At 35.3% G+C, this 16,106-nt stretch overlaps 1 protein-coding gene across 1 annotated transcript in view; it reads right to left on the bottom strand.

Annotated features, from left to right (window-relative positions):
• WDR44 (WD repeat domain 44) overlaps positions 1-16,106 on the bottom strand; it is an 80,987-nt gene that overhangs the window by 57,131 nt on the left and 7,750 nt on the right. The gene's annotated exons all lie outside the window — the stretch shown is intronic.

Raw genomic sequence — 16,106 nt, 5'->3', positions numbered from 1 at the left:
TAATGTGAATAAAATTTTGTACTCTTCCATGATAAATTTCTTTAAAATAAATTTCTCTAAAAGTGGAATTGCAGGTCAAAAGTATACACACTTTTCAGCATTTTGAGAAACTCTCAAATTGCCCTCCAGAACAGTTGTTACCAATTTAAATACACTCCCATTGCTCTGAGTCCCTGTTTCTTAATACCCTTGCCAAAAATGAGTGTTATTTTTAAATGTTTACAAATTTGATAGGCAAAATATATCTTATTGCTATCTTAATTTGTGCTTCTTTGATTTACAGTATGGATGAAAAGTTTCATATGCATTAGACATTTACGTTACTTTTAAAGAGAGATAACCTATTTTTGTTTGCAGCTCTTTTTTTTTTTAACTGGAGCAAAACTCTATTCTTAAATACAGAGTGCTCTAGATATAATAATTTTAAAAAGTAACTTTTCACCGATTATTTTCACACACCCCCTTACATTTTTCTTCGAATAGGAACAATTTGATATCTGCTTCAAAGCACAAAGGAGAGACATACCCTTACAGCCGCTTATCAGGGTTATGCAGTAAGAAGCTTTTAAATGATTCATATGCCATTCCTAAATTTTTTAAATGCAGTGATCACAGATGATACAACTTTGTGTTGAAAGGCGCCTTCAAGTTCATCTAGTCATAGTGCCTCTTTTTACAGATAAAGAAACCAAGGTGCTCAGAGATTAAGTGACTTTCCCCAAAGTCACAAATTAAGTTAGGGGCAGAACCAAGAGAAGCATCGAGTCCTACTCCCATGCTCTTCATGTGCCAAATTGAGTAATCCTTGACCTCTAATCAAAACAGTGTGATAAAAAAATTACTTTTGCCATTCAACAGAAAATCAACCCCTTTATTCAACAAACATTTATGGAACATCTACCATGTACCAGGGACTAGAGATAGGAAGATGATTAAGACACAATCCCAGTTTAGGGGTTTTTTAAAGCTTGTTTAAAAAACAAAAAAGGTAGTCTCTTTTTAAGTCTCTTTTAAGTGCCTGCCCACTTAATTGCAGTGCCTGGACGATATCATTTCATGTTAATAAAGGACAATTTCCAGGAATGAAAATTTTAATATCCGCAATAATTTGGTTTCCCTGGCAAACATATACTGCTCTGTAACAAAATCCTGTTTATCCGGAGGTGATTAGGACCAAGGTTATTCCAATTTTAAAAAAAGGAATAAATATTTCACAAAAAGGATGTGTAAAATAATACAAGTGCACTCAAAACAATAACAAAAATTTAAAAAACAAAAACAAAAAACCTTGAAGAGGCTCAAATTTCCATATGGCACATATTCTGAATGTCAATCAAGAAAAAAAAAATCATCTACCACAGAGGTGTAGCGACAAGAGGAAATAAGATGTTTTTCAAAAAACTTAACCCCCATATGAGGTAGAGAAGGCAAGAAAAAGAAAATCTGCCTTCCCCATGACTCCCACTTTGAGAAATCTGATCAGGTTTTTTAGCTGTCCAAAAAACAGAATAGGGCGCCACATTTATCTCTTGCATGTAACTGGTTTCATAAAGAGCTGATTATTCACAGGATCTAAGTTATAGACCAACTGTTGACACACATGGAAATAGTCCAGATTGGTTCTGGTGGGGCTTTACATACAGCTGTGTACAAACTATAAAGAGTAATTTATTAGTTCCTTTTGAGAGCCAAGGGAATGCAGTGAAAAGAACATGTGCAGATAGACCTTGCTTGAATACCGCTTCTGCCATTTACCCTATGTGTGATCTTGATCAATTCATTTAATTTATCCAAGCCTCAATCTCCTCCTTTGGAAAAGGGGTAAAAACATCTACATTTCATAGGACTACTATAAGGATTAAGTGAGAGAGCACATGGGGCACACACAATAAGCTGTAGTTTCCTCAGCAGCTTTGAATTGCTCCATTGAAACTCACAAATAATGAGTGCACCAAGTTTCTCCAAGGGACTTTGTCAGTAGTGGGAAGCCTGAGACCAATTTCTGGATACAGGAAAGATACCCTACAGCCCGTAAAGCTCCAGGCTATTTAACAACAGGGAACATGAAAAACACCAGATTATACTGAGCTGGTGATTAAAATGGGATCCTGCTTGCATTTTGTGATGTCATTAAACAAAAAACTAATAACAAAAGCCACTCGTGTTCAAAACATAATTTAAATGTTACAAAGTTGTAAAGGTCTTAGTAGGTAGTAAAACATTTCATAGCTTCCTCCAGTCTGATTAAGCCTAAAATTGTCTTTAACAGGGCAGTCTGTAAGATACATTTTTTCATCCATTTATAGAACATTAGCATCTAGTAAAAAGTGAAAGCATATTTATAACTTGCAAAGTTGGCTAAAACGATTTGTATCATGTGCCAAAATGAGAAAACAATTCATTTCACCATAATAAACAGTAAATCATGATTTAGTATTCCCACAGGAAATGTTCTTAATAGGGGCCTTGTAATAATAATTATACAATGGCCATCATTTATTAATAAGCATGTGCCAAAAATGTGCTAAGACTTGACTTGCTTTTGCTTCTTTAGTCCTCACAACTTTCCAATGAGGTAGTTATATTACCTTCCCTATTTTACACAACAAAAAAACTTGAGGCTTGGGTCAGATGAGGTAATTTAAATTGCACTGCTAGTGAATAACTGGGCCAGAATTTGACCCTAGGCAGTCTGGCTCTAGGGTCCACTCTCTCAACTACATTGCAATATGGCCTCTTTTCTGTGTAAGGTCTTAAAAGATGACGGTTATGAGAATATTCTAAGCGGTGCTATGAATGAACACCAAACTAAAGGCAATTAGCGCTGCTTCTTGAGTTGTACTAAACTAATTAAGTCAAAGGCTTGAATCCTGATCTGCCTTTAACAACTACAATTAATGCCTAATTGATTTGGCACAGCTAGGAAATAAAATAATGAAATGTTCCATGTATAAAACTGCCAGAGAGATGAAGCTTCTCCTTGAGTGCCAAACTTCTGAAAGTGTTCTAAGTACTTTTGAATTTCAAATTTCAAAAGCAGCTTGTAAATAAGCACATTATAGGCTAAGCCTTGCCGTTTCAGTAATCTTTCCCTTGAAAATACCTTCTTAAACAAAGGATATACAATTTTCCCTTTCTTACTGACTCAGAGTAATTATCGTGCTCAAATACTACACTACATTTTAATACAGTAATGCCCTCCACGGACCCTAAGGTACAGGGGATTTATTTGCCTTCACACTACAGGACCCTAGGCTACTATGCTTGGAATGTCTGTGTTTTATAGTTTTGCATCTCCCTCCTCAATAGAAGTGGTCACTTCTTACAGCTGGCCATGTGCCTGCCTTTAAAAGCTTTCTTCCCCCTTCCCTTCTAATTTTTGCTTCTAGTCTGCATCGAGCTGGGAAACCCGGTTTTTAAAACTGGAATTGTATGGTAAAGGAAGAATCCAGAGCTTCTGAGGGTCTCCCCAGACAACCACTCAACTCTTCTCCATAACTCAGTCTCTAACTTCAAAGTAGAGATAATAACATACTATTTCAGAGTGATTATGTACCTAAAGAAAATAGCTATTCATGTTGGAGTTTGGGGACAGGAGAAATAGGGGACTAGGTCAAGAAAATTAAGTTCCACTCTTGGCTTTCCCAACCAACTAGGGGCAAGACCTTTAAGCAAGGGTTTTCAGAGTTTCTGTAATTTTAGGAAAGTTTATTTTAAGACGCTTCATTAGTTTGGGAGTGAAGATGTAATTTTTATACCATGATTAATGATCTAAATTTTATACCTCTGACTTCCCTTAAATTTGAGATATATTATAGGAAACTTGGACATAATCCAGCGCACACACACACATCCAGAAATGTCCGGTAATACTCTGATACATCTAGTTTACTAGAAAAATATTCTTTCAAAATTTTCTGTAGATACTAAATATTAGATTCCTCCTGTTCAAAGGTTAAGGTCAGTAATTTTTCCCATAAAAAGCCCACATATTTCCCATAAAAAGCACATAAAATAACTTTTATTACACCGCACACAAGTGAGAGATCTATAAGAAAACTGAAGTTAACAGGTAGATATATTTAAGTATTGGTAGTTTATCTCACTTTAACAAAACCTTTACAAACCAAAATGAGAACTTCAAAAGTTCAATTTTCATTTCAAAAGTTTTTATTATAGGATATTTTAAAATCAAATATTTTTGACACATTTAAATATATATGATTAACAAAGCTTCATTGAAATAAGAAATGTGCTTCTTACAAAGCTGAACAAAAATATAACTTTAATGGGAGAAACTTCCTTCATCACCTAATAGCATAAAAAAAAACCTTTCAACATATTCATACTAATTAAAAATGCAGTAAATCTTTGATTTTGCAGCATAGTTTCTGAAATTGAAGACAATGTCTATCAATGATATTATTAAACTTAAACATGAAAAACAATTTCTGAAACAGCTCCAAAATAAAGTCTAAGTTAAACAAGTATTGGTATTCTACTAAAAAACAAACAAACAAAAACCCACATGGCTTATGGATCAAATACTTATTTTTAGTGTGGCTTGCACTCAGGTTTTGAATATAAAAGCAATTTTAAGGTTAGTATTTCAGCAACTTATACAGATAGAATATTTTAATTCATTATATCCTGTTTTCTGTAAGAAAGTTATTTTCATGCACTCGCTATGTTGAGTTTATACTAACGAACCTCATATTTGAGTATAAAATAATGTGTGACTGAAGCTTTCTCCGGTCCCTGTCCATTTAGCATTTTAATTATAGTAGTTTTCCTTTTGCATCTAGGGTATTTGTGTTCAGTACCAATGCACTTTAGTATCTACACAACATTCATTATTTTTAAAATGTTACATGGCATCAAAACATTGCTCTGGTCACTTTGCAGGGCAGTATAGGAATTATTTTTTCTTTTATAAACTCTGACCTGATCCAGTGATAACTTTCAGACACCTAAGGTAAAATTTCATTAGAATAATAAGGTCATTACTTCCCAAGGTAGGTGCTAATCACTGGGATTTGGATCTGATGACAATAATTAGTTTATCCAAAAGTTGCTCACTAAGTTTCCAGAGGAAGCAAAATGTCAAATCCTTTATAAACTCTGACATAATAATACTGCATTCAATACAATTTCAGTGAAATGTAAAAATATGCAAGCGATGCAACATTTTATTAATAACCCTCTTAGCTTGAGTTTGGAACTTGCTAAACCTGACTCTCTAATTTAGTAATGTTGAGAACAGTATTCATTTACTTAATAGAAATAAAATCAATCCAACAGAAGATGCATAGCAGTAGGCTATTTTTAAGAGATTTTGATGCAACATAACTGTGGGTTTTCTGTCACAGGTGTTGGAAGTGAGCATTCTACCTAATGATGTTACCTAGTGTTAAAAAGAAATTTACAGTAATTCTTTACAAAGTCCTAAAAGGATTTTAAAAAAATCAGTAGGAAGGGAATATATATTTTTTTCATGTTTGAAGGAAGTAAGAATAATTTAGACCAACTATCTCATTTTACATGTGAGGAAAATAAGGCCAAAGAAGGTTACATTAATCCATTCATTCAACATTTACCTACTGCTTACCTCGTACCAGCACAGTGCTAGGCACTGGGTGTAAAGTAGTGAACAAAGCAGACATAGGCCCTCATCTCCTAGAGCCTATGCGAAGATCAAGGGCCTAATAATAATTAGGCGTAGGACCCAAGTCTCTTTGCTGATTCTAGCAACACATGCAGCCTGTCAATTTACCCTAATAAGTCTAATATTCTTTCCTGGTTTCACATGGGTAGGTAGCCGGTCAAATGAAACTGGCCATTTACTAAAGCCTTACTTATCTAGGAGTGCCACCACAAATTCCCCAGGGAAGCCTTGGGGAGGGGGTCCCAAAGACTGAAAGGGCACCATGACACCAATCTCGAAGTAGAAGGGCTGTAAGTTTAGCTACATAGTAAAAGAACATGAGCTGGAAATCAGGAGACCTGAGTTTTAGTTCTGAATCTGCTAGTAACAATGTATGTGACCATAAAAAATATTTTGGGGGAGTTTTTCCAACTTTTAATTATGGCTATTTCAAACATGTACAAAATTGGGAGAATAATCAACCCACATGCACAACATGTTGACCATGGTCAATAGTGATCAATATCAATATCCCTCCCTCCACTCCCCTGCCAGATTATTTTGAAGCAAATCTCAGGAACTATTTCATTTTTACCCATAAAAATTTCAGTACATATCTAAAACATAACCACAACACTATTATCAAATTTAACAATTCCCTATTATACACAGTCAACATTCATATTTCCCAGATTGTCTCAATTTTTTTTTTTTTTTTTTTACAGTTGGTCCATTTCAATCAGTATCCAAATAAGGTCCTTGTGCTATAATCAGTTGATATGTCTCTTTCAATGAGTAGGTTTCCTTTCTTTTTTTTATTTCTTGCAGTTCATGTGTTGAGGAACTAGGCTGTTCATTCTGAAGAGGATTTTTTAGGGCAGTGAAACTAATGTGTATGATACTATAATGATGGATTCATGCCATTAGGCAGTTGTCCAAAACCATAGACTCTACAACACCAAAAGTGAACCCTAAGGTAAACTATGGACTTTGGGTGATTATGGATGTGTCAATGTAGGTTCATCAATTGTAACAAATGTATCACTCTGGTGGGGGACGTTGATAATGGGGGAGGCTATACATGTGTGTGGGGAAGGGGTATATGGGAAATCTCTGTACCTTCCTCTCAATTTTGCTGTGAACCTAAAACTGCTCTTAAAAAAAAGTCTTAAACAAAGACACTAGGTTGTTCATCCCCTAGAATTTCTCATTGTCTGAATTTCGTTGATTGCATCTCCATGGTGACATGTCAAAAGAAGTATTTTAAAGGAGAACATGCAGAAGAGATCGGAGGGATGGAATGGGCACACATCCAAGGAAAAGTACAAAAACCTATAAGAACAGTATCAGAAAAGACTGGTGCTCAAAATGTGCGAGGATTTAAAAAAATACCAGAGACAGAGTTTTTCATTATTTTAATTTATATTCAGAACAACAAAAAGAAACTGCAGTCTGGATATATGTGAATGAATAATATAAAGTAAAAGCCTGCATCAATTCTTTTTTTTTCCAATTAAGATTACTGATAGTTAAACCAGAAAGGGAAAAACAAATTATAGAATGAGGAAATTGAATCCCAGAGCATTCAAGGAGATAAAAGTACCTAGCTACTGTAAATGATTTCAGTTCTCCTGTCCCACATTATATCCCAGCATACTCTGAGAATTTATAGAGTTCAATCTCTAAAACCTCTGAAGAATCAGAGATGGAAAAGGATGCTAAGGAAAACTCTGGTAGTCAACACTGGAAAGTAGGTAGATGCTACAAACTATAAACAGATTCACTTGATGTCAATGTCAAGCAAAATTCTTAAACACATTGTGAAATGGTTTTAGGGCCCTAGGCGTGGGGAAAAGATACTCATTTAAGAGTCAGTAAGCACTCACAGAAAGCCAAACATGCAAGATTAACCTAATTTCCTTTTTTGACAGGGTTACTGGCCTAGAATATAAAGGGAATACTGTACACACACAAAAAATCTGGATTTACGCACTAAATTTTATAATTCTCTCATGATATCCTTTTAGACAACAAAGAGATGTAGGCTAGAATACACTTAGGTGGGTGTGTAACTGGTTGAACATTACTCAAGGTGTGATTAATGGATCAATGAAAAACCATAAGGAAATATTAAATAATTTTTATTGTACTCTATCCTACTTGATGTTCTGTCCCACTTGACATTTCAATGTCTTGAATGAGGAAACTGATGGTATATCTACCAAATTTACAGTTGGCACAAAGTTGGAGGGATAAGGAATATACTGGCTGACAGTATCCAAAAATATTTCAACAAGTTAGAAGGATGGGCCAAATCTTAACAGAATGTAATGTAATAGGGATAAATGTAAAATGCATGATTGGGGAGATATGACTTAACAACAAATCATGTGAAAACATTTAGGTATTTTTGTTGATTGCTCAGACAGTAAAGGCTGTGATATGACTACTGAAAGAGCTAGTGTGATCTTAGGCTGAATTAACAGAACTATGATGTCCAGGGCAAGGGGAGTGGTAAATTCTACTCTACTTCCCACTGATAGATAAGAGCACGCTTTAGAATATCGTGTATCATTGGGATACATTTTAAAAGAAACACTGAAAAAACAGAACATATCCAAAAGACAGAAACCAATTTGGTGAATGTTCCAGAAACTGAGTAGAATGATACAAAGAACTAAGGATGGCTAACCCAGAGAAGAGAGAAATGAACGCCTCTTTACCTTTTGGATTTTGGATTTATTTTGGAAAGTACAAGCAGTGAAACTTTGCATATAGGCTAATATTCTCACTGAAGCCTATGTTTTAACTTTTAAACTGTTATTCTATGTTTGATATGTACAAGAGTATAATGTAGCATATACATGTAATTATGAAGCACAACAAATAAAATGAACTGTGACTCACTAGGTCACCTGAGAATGAGAACAGCATCAAGACCAGGGCAGCTACTGTCTGCCCTATTCTGCTGCTTTTGCCTTAGAGGGAACCACTAGCCCAGATTTGACTTATTGTTCCCTTACTTTTTTATTTTTAAAATGCCATGTATCTCTAAACAATATATTGTTAAGTTTTGTTATTTCTGAGCTTTGTTTTCAGGAATGCACTTACAAAGAAAAAAAGAGTTGGACTCTTAAAATTAACATTGCACTCAAAAATCTCGGTATTCCCAATCAGAGTAAAAGGCGATCCTTGTCACTGCATACTTAGTTGTATTTAAGTCTCACAACTGTGCCCATACCTACTAGTCTCCTTTTGCTTCTCCCCCACCTAGGGTTGCCAGATTTAGCAAACATAAATATAGGCTGCTCAGTTAAATTCCAATTTCAGATAAACAACAAATCTATTTTTAGTATGTTTATCTGAAATTGGGATTTAACTGGGAGTCCTGTATTTTATCTGGCAACTCTACCCTACCCCTAAAATAATTAGGTGGACAATTAATTCTATGATCTGTCCGTGTGATAAAGGGACAAAGTGGGAGGAATTGTATGGCCAATGTCATTGTATAAATATTAATCTAAGTATTCAACAGCATTTACTGACTGGGGAAAAAAATTGCACATGTGTGAATTTAGTCAAAGCTTTTCCAGACAATGCATTCAGTGGATATGCCCAAATGCAAATACTGTATATATGCTATTATGTACATTTTTCAAAAACACTCAGTGAAACAGAGTAGTAAGGTCTATTAACAGCTTCATTATTTTGGCTTAGATTGAACCCCTCAAAAAAACAAAAACAAGATGGCTACTGTAACAAACTGATAAATCGCTAGATATGTAAACTGACTTATAACCATTATTTATAAAAATATTTATATCATTTGTCTTCGTGTTAAAAATGAAGTTAACCTATATAGGTCAAATAAAGATCAACAGCCAACTTTCTGGATAAATATCAATTAAAATTATGTTGTCATTAAAAATGGATCCGGTTACTGTATTTACAAAGTCATTTTAGGACACTTCACTTTATAAAAGGAATATCAGAAATATTTCAGATACGTTCTTTTTCAATAAAAAAAACTGATGAGCTTTCCACAATATGAGGTAGAACTTGCTTTTCAATTGTCTCAACATCCTCCCACAACCTGAAGCACTAATGGCTCCTCAATTTGAATGGCAGTCAATACAAGTGTGTATTAAGAACTCGTACAGATTAGATTCCCCAAATAGAAGCCAGTTGCATTTCCTTGCCTGTCTTACTGCAAAACCCACATTTTGAAATCAGGTATAAACATGGCTGACTACTGTAATAGTCTAACTTGGTTTTTCAGAGCTTCAGCGAGTGGTTTCTCTCCAGGCAATCATTGAATCATCTTTTCCATCTTCATCACTCATGCACTATGGCTTTAGGGTAATCAGTGCTTAAGTCTACTTTAAAAAAGAACACTGAATTTCTGTAGTTTCAAACAGTCAGATCCCATAAGCCATCCTACCTCTAGTTTCTCACCCTTTAGCTATAGACAGATCCTTCTGTCTTTTGGGTTTGGTGTTTCTCTTACCTCTTACCTGAGGGTTATCTGAAAAACAAACACAACCTGTAAGCCTTCTGAGAACAGGGTGGAAGGAATGTGCAGACTAAAGCTACATTTGCCACCTGCTTCACAGTCAACTAAACAAGTAGGAACTCAAAGACCCACTACACAAAATATAAGAGTGATCTCACATTTAACATTTCCATTTCCAGACTACTCATTATACTGGGCGAAAAGAATATACCAAAACAATTGGGCAACACACAGAAAAACGGACTAACAAGGTCTTCTTTTCTTTTTTTGTCAGTAAGAGGACTCACATTTTAGGTTCTGAGGAAAAAAAGATGGTTGGCTCTGAAGAAGCCTCTTGTCAGGGTGCAAAATTCCTGACAGACTCCTAAGGAGGTAAAAAAAGAGTAATGACATGGAAGGAGGAAGCATAGAGTGAGTCAGCTGGAATAAAGCTGGTGGCCTGGCAATCATTTTTCTTATAGAAGGTGACTACCAAGGGCTTAACAGAAAATTGTCCTATAGCTTGATTTTGTTTTTATCCACCTCTTTTTGCCTTTGCCATCAGGAAACTATAAAAGTAAGATAAGCTTAAGCAGTACATCAACAAACTGAATCAAGCAGAGCAAAGAACAGCTTGCCTGTACAAAGATTTGGGATTCTAAGGTCCTTGAGGTGAACAGGAGGTGAGCGCAGATAAGGCCCTAGCTAGTCATTAAAATAAGCAGGTAATTAAAGGGTTTTGATTTCTAAAGCCCAGCAAACTGAAATAGGAAGATCTGATGGCAAACTAAGACCAACACAAAAGTGCTAAGTCTAAACTAGTAATCAAAAAGGTTCTGGTGCTCACAAAACAAGGACATGAGGATTTCTTCCCCCACTTAGGCCAGGCAGGAAAACAACAAAAACAAAGCAAAAATCAAAAACAGAACCAAACCTCAGGTTGAAGAAAAATTAAGAACAGTTCAAATTTAGAGAATAAGATACCATTTTATTTTTTAAATCTTGCTCTAGGTGCATAATTTTTAAAAATTTGGTATGCAGCATCGTTCACTGGAATTAAAATGTATATACTGATGCGTATATATCACTAATGAATGTATTTATTAATTAGTTACATTGTTATGGCAAATTTTACTAGATTACATGCTAAGCATAAAACCCCCCACAGAAGGGGGTTTCCCTTGATACATGGCAATACTGGTTTATTAACAAGATTAACAAAAAATGGAGAATATAGTTATGACAGTTATCTAATAGGGAATTAACTGAATCCTCAAGATGTGAATTACTACTTTTATTATCCTTTGAAAGACCATTTTAGGTTTTAAATACTATGAAAGCCAAGAAGCAGAATATGTCTAAAATACCTAATGACTATTTTACCATTGATATTAATAGAAACAGATGGAGAGAAAATTTGGCACAATGGCTCTCTGTTTTCTCAATATAGGTTTTGTGGCAACATTTTTAAGTGATCTATAATGAAATCAAAGGAAACTTTATAATGAAATATAATTCTAGTCATATAGAAAGTAATTAAAGCTTAAAGTAGAACTTAAGCAGCTTTATCTTGTCTAAAATGACAAGCTGATTTTTCCAAACTGATTTATGTAATTCATGTAGTTTTACGCCATATTCCTGAAAGAACAGCTTGATAATCTATTTATTGACAAAATAAACAGAAAAATATATCAGCTCCCTGGGCCTACTCAAGAATTCTAAACTAAAACCATTCTACCCTGCACGTTTACAATCATTCAATAAATACCCACATTCAAGCAGTAACTCCAGGGTAGGGCAGCTATATCACAATGTCCCAATTTGTCAAAGTGGGTTAGATGAAAGTCACATCTATTAATGATTTAAAATAATTTCTAGTAAAATTGCAACAGAAACAGATAACTAAATTTATGACTGTCTGGAAAAGTCAATACTAATGCAATTATGCTAAATCACTTTGTAACTTACTTTTTAAAAAGTAAACAAGATGTTGGGCTACAGGCCACTTTACAGAAGCTTTATCAAGTTAACGTGCTAATATGATTTTGTAAGTTATCTAAAACACCCAATGGTGTACTAATCTTTTTTTAAAATTTCTATTTATTTTTGGTTGCGTTGGATCTTTGTTGCTGCCTGTGGACTCTCTCTAGTTGTGGCGAGAGGGGGCTACTCTTCGTTGTGGTACACAGGCTTCTCATGGTGGTGGCTTCTCTTGATGCGGAGCACGGGCTCTAGGCACGTGGGCTTCAGTAGTTGCAGCACACGGGCCCTAGAGCGTGCGGGATTCAGCAGTTGCAGCGTGTAGGCTCAGTAGTTGCGGCACCCACGCTGGCTTCAGTAGTTGTGACTCAGGGGCTCTAGAGTGCAGGCTCAGTAGTTGTGGCGCACGGGCTTAGCTGCTCCACGGCATGTGGGATCTTTCTGGACCAGGGATTGAACCCGTGTCCCATGTGTAGGCAGGTAGGTTCTTAACCACTGCGCCACCAAGGGAGAACCTGTCACAACCCCCCTTTTTAAAAAATTTAAATAAATCAATTCTATTATCAATGAACTGATTATTCAGACTTTGAGATTCTTTGCTTTTCTTCTTTTGAGTTCACTACTTATCACCAAAGATGGGTAGAGGAACAAAAATTCAAACTAAACCATTTATTTTGTTTTTTAAATTACAGGAAAAAAATTACTGTTATCTCTGATAAAAGGTTTGATGGGAAAGGAAGTTGTAAACTAATGACTGAGCTGAGGTTTTGGTGTAACTGGTAACATTTAATTATTCATGTTTTCCCTCAATATCATGAATAATAGAAAATTGGACATATTTCAGTAATTAAGCACTTTAGGTTATAAATTCTACTTCTATGCTTTATGTATCTGAATTTCTACTTCTGCATTCTGTAACATGTATTAAAAACTTCATAAATATTCTAGAAAAATCTCAAATTACCCAGAATGCTTACCTACATAAAACAATCTGTAGGCCAAGTTTATTATTAAAGAGATTATTCATCCTTATTTACATCTTAAATAGTAATTACTGAGAATGTAATTTTTCTAATTAGCTACTAGGAATGTATTTTTCCCATTAATTTGATAGCCAAAAGAGGTCTGATTAGCTGGAAAATATTAAAAACTCCCACATGCATTCATTGTGACTGCTAGAAAATACCTTTGACGGGGAAGGGAAAAAAAATAAAGAAACATTGTGTTTCCAATTAGTGGCTTGTAGCCAAAAATATGAATCAGAGTTATACAGCAAAAAAAAAAAGGAAAAAAAATGTGGCGTAACTAAACAACTGACAACAATCTACAAAACAATTACAGAAAAAAAAAATCTGTGCTCAAGACTTTTTGATGAGGCACAGAAGTCCAAATCAGCAGTGTCTCACATCTTGAGGGGTTTTTCCCTTAGGAACAAAGAACATACCCTTTGAAATGCAGTTAGCAGTGTCTGGGATTCCAGCTCTTTCAGTAGCAAGGTCATTTTCTGACCTAGCTACCGTACCATAATCAATTCCGTCAAAGCTTAAAAAGAAAAGCATAAAAAATACTGCTTTTTGTTGTTTTCAACAGTGAATTATACATACCCAAATGGCAGGAGAGTCAGCCTCATCATTCTAATAATTCACATTTAAAATATAACATCGAAAAATGTTTATAGTTTAGAAAAGTGAAGCGGGAGGAACCTAATGTTTTACATCTCCATTCAAAACCATCATCTAATTACCACAAATTAGTGAAATTCCACTTTTGCTGGCTGACCCCCATTTATGCTGAGCTGTTTTTTTATTTGCAAAATTAGCATAATAACTGCCCTACCTAGCTCACAAAAATTGTCCTATCTTACAGAATTGCAGGATAAATCAGAAGAGATAATGTAAATAAAAGTACTTTGAAAATGAATGCCCAACATTAATCAAGAGTATGGCATTACCATTCTTTGCATGTTTAACAACATGCAGTACTATATTATTTCTTTCTTATTGGGAATACATTCATTCCTGGAAAAAAGAAAGTTGGTAACAAGGAATTGATATGACTGCACGATAACTGGCAACACTTCCCAAGGCTTCACTGTTAACACTTAATATTTACTGAGTACAGGATGTCCCCAAGTTATAAAGGTCCCATAAATCCAAACCACTGTCCTTGTCTCAGCCCCCTCCATTTCTTCCCTTCACCCTTATAGGAACTGTATAGGGATGGGGGAAGGGAGTGAAGATTTCAGAGAACCAGGAAGTTCAGAAGTAGAAGAAATTGTGAAGAGAAGTGGAACACCATAGAGCATCCTATCGCCACCTAAACCTTTTGTAGCTGCTACACATCAACTGCAGACATCTCCTCTCTACGCTGGGAAGTAAGGCAAAGGTTAAAAGTCAACAACCAGGAGCTATGACCTGGGATAAAAATAGGCATAGTAAAGTTCACTTAAAGGAAAAAAGACTGATCTCAGTCATTAGCCTTAATCTCTAAAGCCAATCCAATAAAGATAAAATACCAATTGCAAAATATTGACAAACCCACTCACTTTCACTCACAAAGGTACTAGTTTTATCAAACTACCTATTCATTCCGCTCACCTAACTTCTGCTAATCCAATGACCTACCCCACCTGTGACACTAACCAATCCCACTTACCAATGCATCTGCTATATCCAATTTAACCTCCCACTTACCAATGCATCCGCTATATCCAATTTAACCAATCTTTCCCTTATTCCTTCCCAAAGACCGACCCATTCATTATATTTCATCCATCACTGTTCCTTCTCAGTTGTAAGGAACAGCAAGTCATTATGCTGGGGAATCTCTGTACTAATGTCCTTGAGGTAAGCTAGGAAGGAGAAAGCTGGGGGTGAATGGGGTGGAATTGGGGTTGGGAGGAAACCTTCAAACCACCTGCCATTTGGGTAGATAGGTATATTTTAAAATAATGATTTTTTTAAAAACCACACAAATCGTTAATAGTACTGCTAATAACTAGAAAGATAATTTCCTCAGTCTCCCAATTTAAATAAAGACTTGCAGGAACAAATTTAAAAGAGGACTATGGACATTAAGTTCATCCATGGCTAGTCTTTCCAGTTCAAGAGCAATGCCAGAAAGAACACTCCTACCTCTTCTCTTGAGCCTACTTAGTAACCAGGATGCCTGCTTCTGAGAAAGTGGGTTTGAATACAGCTCTATATTCTATTTATTGGTCCTCTAGAGAGCTTGACCTGTGGTTCATAAGAATGCCCATGGTTCAATGAGTCTGTACTGGAATAGTCTACTACAATTAGTAGTGAGTGGTCAAGTAGGTTTTAAACAGGTATGGGTTGCTCTGTACAGGCTGCCTACTGGAAAACATTGTTAAAGCTTTCTGTCAGTAGTTTCCAAAACTTTTATGCTTCATCCTTGGCCCTTTTTGAAAAAAATTTTATCCTCCCCTCCCCCTTCTTTTTAAAAATTTTAAGGATTAGGATCCTGCGGATAAAGTAAAACCTTTTCTGCTCTTAAGCCTATTTATACAATGAAAATAAAGTTCTCCTTGGGGCATCCTCAGAATTTGGTAACCAGAGTTCTGAATAGGATAAACTAATATTAAAATGAAACCATTTGAATATGATTTAAATAAAAATTCAAGCCAGGAAATTTTAATTTAATCATTTCACAAACTTACAAGCTCACTACATAATATTCTAATTCAGAAAGACAAACACTTTTTGAAAAGTACACACAATATCTTAAGAGAATTCTACTTTGATATATATATTTTTTAAATGCTTAACCAAATGTGGTTTCACTTTTTGTCTTTTAAGACTGCTATAAATCAATTTACAAACATGTAAGAACTATCCTTGCCCGAACCATGTGCTCCAGCTCGAGGTTTGGTAAAACAAAACAGACTGAGTTCCTGGCGAAACATGGCATAAAATGCAGACAGCGGTTCCAATATCTTCTTGCCTGCCTTTTAGACAGGGATAGCCAACA

This window comes from Stenella coeruleoalba (assembly GCF_951394435.1).
Source record: "Stenella coeruleoalba genome assembly, chromosome: X".
In the NCBI taxonomy this organism is placed as follows: domain Eukaryota; kingdom Metazoa; phylum Chordata; class Mammalia; order Artiodactyla; family Delphinidae; genus Stenella; species Stenella coeruleoalba.
This window is presented reverse-complemented; position numbering and strand designations above follow the sequence as displayed.